The 7975-nt window shown below is 34.3% G+C and overlaps 1 long non-coding RNA gene across 1 annotated transcript; it reads right to left on the bottom strand.

The window, feature by feature from the left end:
* Positions 1–5437: 5437 nt before the first annotated feature.
* On the bottom strand, positions 5438–7568 carry LOC115920347. The gene is made up of 2 exons (XR_004062358.1): positions 7373–7568; positions 5438–5757 (listed from the first exon to the last, which is right to left on the bottom strand). It is a non-coding gene; the product is annotated as an uncharacterized LOC115920347 (long non-coding RNA).
* Positions 7569–7975: the final 407 nt, after the last annotated feature.

The raw sequence follows: 7975 nt of genomic DNA on the forward strand, positions 1-7975 counted from the left end.
ATATACATAGCATTTTTTTTTCTTGCTTTCTGTCTTTCTTTCTTCTTGTGGTTCTTTCTTTTTTCCCCTTCTTCGTCGTCTTCTTCTTCTTCATTAAGCTAAGACAATAAACATGCACAATAAAATTGTACAATGTATCTATGATGACTTGGTAGTCAACGTTTGATATGGTACATTGCTGCCGATATTGCTAAAGTCTGACTTTTCGTAACGCTTCGTAATGAAAAGTTCAGATAATGCTTACATGGTAAACAATCCTGAAAAAGAAGACTATAAGCTACTGATCATAGTTTAATTTCTTTATTTGCTTTAGTTGCAAAAGAGTCGTAGAGGGCTTTTTCCACTTTGGGCAGCGGTGCAGAGTCTCGTAATTCTGTCGCTGTACAGTTTAAAATAAAATATCCGAAGAAACTGAGCAAGACCCCTTACTTTTCTTAAAATTTGCCTTTTTAATTGACAGTAGGTGAGATAATTTAGTTTTGCAGATAGATATTTAGGAAATTGTCGCACATCATTATTAATAATGAGTAATAGCAATCTATCTTTATCTAAAACTGCATGCGTATTTATGATTTCATTCATACACCTGCATGGCTGCCGTAATTTGTACTTTTCCATTTTTTCTTTTTGTCGCCATGAACAGGAGAGGATTAAAACTTGTCTATTTAATTCATTTGAAAATTAATTCATTTGAAAGATTGTTTCATGCCTATATGTGGTGCATGGTGTCAAATCTGCAAATAATTCAACGTAATTATTTTCCATTTGTTCAATCATCATTGTTCATTCTTGTTTTAGAATTTGGTCGTCGTCTTCTTTGTTACCTTTTCTTTAGCCAATATCAAAATGTTTTCATGAATCTTTTACCAAAACTATCTCATTGAAACTAAAGATAAACCTATATCTATAATTTTGACCCCAAACCTATCCATAACTCTTATAACATAACTTTTATACGCTAACACCCTAAACTTAGCCACGAATCGCCAATTTTGCTCTAACCCCCACCAATTCCATAGCTTATTCATAGGCCCCGACCCTAAACCAGACGGTATAAACCAAATTATGAATAAAATAATCATAACCCTGTTCAAACTTTGAACTTAACCTATACAAGTAACCATACCACTATAAGCAGTTTATAATATTTGTAATCATGTTTGACTTTTAATAGCAAACAAAAACAAGTGATTTGTTTTTCTTCTATTTTTTTTAATATAATCTGTTCGTATTCTTTTTCTAAATTAGGGCTTGTTTGGATTTCTCGCCTTCCAACCTATTTGTATATTTATGTGTATGTTTTATTTAACTCAGTATGTAAATCATGTTAATATATAATGTATGTTTCTTTGTAAAATTGTGAATGCTTTTTATATGCACGGTCATGCCGAAGAACAGCCATTGGATGAAGTATGTCACCGTACTAAAATGAAATAAACAAACAAACAAACCCCAATCTTTGAACAACAGACATACCCACTAATATGCTTGAAGTGGACGTATAGGAGGAGGGGCGTTTTATTTAGAAAACCACGTAAACCCACTATTGGGACATCACTGCAGAATAATCAACCATCCATAATTATGAATTGGGTCGTTGTCAGGAATAGGGTTAGGGGTAGGAATACGGTTAGGAATATGATTAGGGTTATGACCAGGGAGGGGGTTATAGGACTAGGGTTAGGGCTAGGGTTAGGGTTTGGACTAGGGTTAGATTTAGGACTAGGGTTGGGTGAGAGTTAGAGTTAGGACCAGGATTTGGGTTAGGGTAAGGACAAGGGTTGTGGTTACAATCGGGGTTACAACTAGGCTTACTTTCAACCAATCAGCTCTTTTTGGATGACCAATAAATCCAGCTTTCCAAAAGTGGAACAATAGGCGAACAATAATAGATGAAGATTGACCTCTTTATCCAATCTATTTCACACTAAATGCAACTTTTTATGAAATATGCTTTCAGTTTACATTTGACACATGCAGTGGCGGATCCAGGGTGGAAGCCGGGGGGGGGGGGGCGGCACCGTCCCTCACCCCTGAAAAAAAAGGAAAAAACACAATGTGTAACCACAATTTTACCTTAACCATAATTTAACGCCCCCCCCCCCCCCACACTAATTTCTCACGAATTGGACCCCCATCCTCTCCGGCGGCTGCATCCGCTCCTGGACAAAGATATATGTATTGCCCCCTTAACACATATCCAACACACATCATCATCCCCCCCCCCCCACCTCCCCTCTCCGGCGTAGAAGAGAGACTTGATCAAATATTGAAAAGAAAAAGAAAAGGACAAGAATAAACAGAGGAAAAAGGGGAAGGGAATGTGAAAAGAAGATGCTACGACACCCTACCGCCCGCTCCAATTCGCTCCAGTGCACTCAAACTCACGCTCTTGCTATGCTACATCACTGAAAGCCCTCATTACAACATACAGTGCCTCAAACTCACTTATACACACAGTAAGGGAAACAAACGTGCAAACTAAACACGTCTAAACAATAAAATAAAGCACAAATTAAACAGACTTTGTTTGGGCAATCCATGATTATATCCTACAAAATCTGAGAACAAATTGGGTTGTATGACACATGCTCATACCAAAATTGCTCAACAATAGTTTTCTACACTAACTGAAATCCTAACTTCAACCCTGGACCCATACCATTTCTAACCCTAAATTTTAACTAAATAAAAATCAAACCTGAACCCTAACCCAAAATTTTTCATTAAAAAAAAGCCTAGAGCAAATGTCAAATCACTGCAAACTGACCATCGTGCTCCTGAAATCATATTAACTACATGGCAATCTTTCTTCATTAGGCTATTATATTTCAGCATAACCTACATATAATAAACTGATTGCATACTTTGAATGATATATATATATTGCAGTATTATCCTAAAATAAAAATAGAATTTCTCATCAAAATAATACATTTAACAATATAATACACAGGTCATATATATATATATATATGTATATATATATATATATATATATATAGCCTAATACAGAAGCTATACTGTAAACATCTTTAAAACTTTACATGCAATCATTGTTACACATTTAAACTTTAAAAGGCATAACTGCAGTCAGGTATTATCCCAAAGTATGGATGGGGCATCACCTGAAACATAGCACATCAGGTAATAAGGCCAGGCAAAGTAAATAATAAGTATGAAGTGGGCGCTTGATCACATTTGAATACAAACAACTTACCTAGATTTTAACTAGTGGGTTACCGAAAAAAAGGAAACCATCAAGGAATTTAGATGATGACCAAGGACTTATAATTGTCACTTCTCATATGTTTAGTACAGTACTAAACTTTTGGAGGGGATAACTTCGAGGAACTTGTACAATGGTGATCATCTTGCTATCTCTCAACGCAATATTAGAGAAAGCGAAAAAACTGGTTGGGCAAGGGTTTACCAAATTGTGCATGAGCTATAAGATACTTCATGTTTGTATAAGGGATCTTATTTGGTTATTGTGTACATGCAAATGTAACAGAAATAGTATGGTTGAATGCTCAATCCTTCAACTGAGAGAAACTAAATGAGCAAATACATGTACTGGATATAGCATAATTATATGAAAGTTAACCATATAATCATATGTATTTACATGTATATGTACATACGATGAGATGGTTTCATGTTGCAATGCCCAAGGTTATTTGTTAACACTTTGTATATCTATGATTAGTGATATTGTATTCAGACTGATGAAAGAGAACCTTTTAAGCACACCATAACCTGTAAAACACTACATAAGAACATAAGGATGACACCATGTATACTTCTATCATGTTCAAACCACAGCTAGTTAAGGTATATGGTTGAAACTATACTGCATTATACTGCTATACTATCCTCAATGATATACACACAAGCATCACAAAGAGGTGGCAGAAAAATATATTAAATCAAGAATTAAATAAGGTTGCTTCCAAAATCAAAGAGGGTGATTGTCCTCTAAAAATGTTAAATTTGGAAATTGTATTGCTTTATTAAGGCTTATTTTGTTCATTCAATTACCGGTAATGGGAAAATCTACACAAAACAACGAAAAGAAAGTAAACAGCAATGAACAATGAAATATAGGTTTGCTAGCATTGCCAAAAGATATTACACATAGAGTATTGATTAGAAGGAGTCAATGATAGGATTCCCTTAGTTACCAAGTTGTTGATAATACTAAAAAAGTTGAACACATTCCCCAGAATTTGGATTTGCATGTAATGGGAAAATACCTCAAAATCACTCTATATGATTTTAGGATATTTATGGTTGAAGAAAAAAACTTGGTTAAAGTGTATCAGGTTATGCACACACATGCATGTACATGAATATACTACCCTTAAAAGACACACCTGTTAGGACAATGTTAATTGAATATGAGCATGAGCCAACATCTCCAACTAGCAACTTTCATTGCCAATTGCTAATTTTAAGGATGCATACATGTAGCTACATAATTGCTTTAACTCAAATGAGCTGAATATTATGCATCCATCTGCACTCTATATAGCACTGGCTTTTGTAAAATCTGTAGTTTTTACTAGTTTTACACACAACATTAAAGTTATACTTAAAACTTTGTGTAGCTACAATACCATACAATATTTAAAGGGATCCGGTAACTTTGTCTCAGATTCTGAAACAAAATTCTGGATTTAGCTCATGCTGCAATGATAATTATAGACCTTTAGGTCAGTCAGGAACCCCAGGACTTTTACAAGCCGATCGCCTGTCTGATTATCAAGATATTTATGATTGGAATTACAAATTTTGAAAACCGTTTGCTAAACTGTTTTCATAACACTACAATCTATTGGGGGAAAAGAGTATGGTAAAACCGATCACTCAAAGATTTTTAATTCTTTGAGGCACTTCTTGATCATTTTGAAGCGCAATTTTTTTAGGACTTCAATTTAACACCATATCACAGACACTGATAGCACGTAGGGCCGTGTATCTCAGATTTAACATTGTTAAACGATCCCTTTATTAGAACAAGCACATGATTCCAACAAGAGGGAAATTGGTTTGCAGTAGCAGTTACAAAAATTGCCCCAAAAACTGTAGTAAAAAATGAGAAGTAGAAGATATGCAATATTAAGTACATCCACTTAAATATATAGCAAAGTGCCTCATTATTACCCACTGGCTTTGGCCAAGCCGTATCAAGACAACCACCCCCCAGGAAATAACCACCCGGATCCACCCTGATAAGAAGTTGGTTTTTATAAAGACAGATTTTAAAACTTTTATTTTGGGGTATCCTTGGGGGTCATTGTCCTCAGGGGGGGGGGGGTATTGTCCTTGGGGTAATTTTCTGAGGGGGTGATTGTCCCGCTGGTAATTGTCACTCCTGATATAACTATGTCATTATGATAGGAAAGAAAAAAATATTTATTAGAGTTCATATTTCTTTTGCAGGGTACTTGACGTTTTTCTGTAAATCGGCATCTTTGTTGTAATGTGGGCTTCTTCACAAGGAAAGTGTCTGTTCTGCTAGATACTCCATCGTTTGGTTCAATTCCCCTTGTAACTTCTGAATTAAATTTCTGCAGACCTTCTCATTTCATGTTTGTTTACACATGGTTGTCTTTCTCTAGACCCTCCTACAGGTGTACTTGGTCATCATCATTTCAGAAAAACCAAGAGCCATGCCGTTAGCCTCTGCCAGGTCCCTCTCAGTGCATGTGTCAAGCAGCATCACCTTGTACTTGATGGGATCCCATATGGAATCTGTTGGTTTGAGAAAAAAGAACAGAGTTTTCATTTGATTTCTGGTCTCAAGATCAGTATGAACAATGACAACAGTTATGTTTCTTTGTGTAGGATTCATTAAAATGTCTATAAAATATCTAACAGATAAAATGTGAAAATCATTCTTTGTTTCAATTATCTTTATCTAGGAAGGGTGTTTCCAACACATGTTTCAAACTAGCAGAATACATCTAAACCATGCTATGGTTATGCAATTCACTTTTAAATGTTATATATTCCTTGTAATTGTTTTTACAAAGAGATGTTTGGAAAGGTATATTAAACATTTTTGTAAGGCTGTCCAAAATTTACACTGCAGTTTGAATAAACTGAAAAAGCACAAGAATTAGTCACTACATGAGTGACATTTTATGGTTATTTCTTAAGTAACCCTTTACCTGTTAATGCATAACATCAAAAGACAACAATATGAACAAGGAACAAAATAATTCGCAACACTAAACGATGTTTTATATTCAGTATGTTACATTACCATATTTAAAAAAAAACATATTACTACAAAATGTAATAGAATAATAGGGCGATTCAAGACAGTTGCGAAATTTGCAACTGATATTTGCAATTGATTGCAACTCAACTTTGTTGCCACGCCCACTAGTCTCCTAAATTTCCTAGGATTTTGTTAGGATTAAGTTTTAAGAAATAAATAAATTAACTAGATCTAGCTTTTATTCTTCCCTCTATCTCTCTCTCTCTCTTACTATTAGGGCATTGCTAGAAAGTTCAGTTGCGATCAATTGCAAATTCGCAATTATGCGCAAGACTTATGCTAAGTATGTGCACAATTTATTCCAAACTTATCTTGGATATCATATTACAGTAGGTGTACAATGGATCTCTTACAATACTGATAGCATACTATTTTACTACCAACAAGTAACCAATTTTTTAAAAGTTTGCAAATGAACTGGGTCACAGAAATCTTTAGATTTTGAACATACAGTAATACGTTGATTGTAGTTTTTTTTTGAATAAATAGACTTGGGCACTGATTTAATTAAAGTATTGATTATTCATCTAACAAAAAAACAAAATTTAGTAACAAAGATAGTACACATAGCTATCTCTTTATGGAATCTGCTTTGCTTTCAAAAATTACATGCCAATTGAGAAAATATAATGTAGCTATCAAAAAGGCTTTTTAAAAAAGAGGATGCATGGTAAAATAATGGCCATCTCCCATCACTCTAATTATATAAAATCATATGTCTTTGTTAACTGCCTCCTTAAAAAATCATTTCATTCCCCTGTTATGACTAACTGTATTCAGACTATTGAGAAACAATAATACAAAACAGGTAAATGTAATAGCTCATTGCAAAGTAAACATGTATAAGTTTAAAACAAATTAAAAATGGTCATGAGCATACTAGTACATTATGTTCCGGAGGCATACATTTTTAAGTAGGTATTCATTGAAGAGCTAGAGTACATGCAGCAGGTAATAGACCATCAATAAAAAATAAATGGTTAAGATGATGGGGCAGGAGTCTGAAATACCCTCATCTTTTCTAAAGTCCAACGTTTCCTAGTAATTAAAATCTATCTACATATACATGTACATACTACATACCTCATAGATTGGCTGCTAGTGGTATACTGGATCATCTTGATCTACCACGTTGTCAAAGATAATCAAAGCCTCTTGTCCCAGTCAGTGGAGTACACATGTATGCAGTTCTTTCTTTCATCTTGACAGTCACCTTGTGCCGCCTCTGCCTTAATAGTGACCAAGTATCTGCCTGCTCCTCTGGAAATGAATATGTGTTTTGAGAATAATCAAAATATATCAAATATTTAACATATCATACACAATACAGGATCACAAGAAGTACATATTCGTATAATATTTCAGTACAGATGTGTAATTTATTGATCAATATGTCTACATGCTACACCAACTATCGAAAATTACTTTGACAAAGCTAAAGAAATTCATGTCACGTATGCAAATTATGATATTAACATCTTCCAATAAACTTTTGCTAAAAGCATCTCAAAGATGATGATACATTGTACGAGCAACATGTGTATATATATGCATCATGATAATAACCCTGAATTATGTTGCTCTATGATCTGGTAACAAACTTTTTCAAATTCAAAAAGCGATAAAGCAAAATTGAAATTCATGACTGATAACAGGTATACATGTATCATTCTTTAGTTTGTTCAT

The sequence above is a fragment of the Strongylocentrotus purpuratus genome, unplaced genomic scaffold (genome assembly GCF_000002235.5).
Source record: "Strongylocentrotus purpuratus isolate Spur 01 unplaced genomic scaffold, Spur_5.0 spur5_scaffold_8, whole genome shotgun sequence".
Classification (NCBI taxonomy): domain Eukaryota; kingdom Metazoa; phylum Echinodermata; class Echinoidea; order Camarodonta; family Strongylocentrotidae; genus Strongylocentrotus; species Strongylocentrotus purpuratus.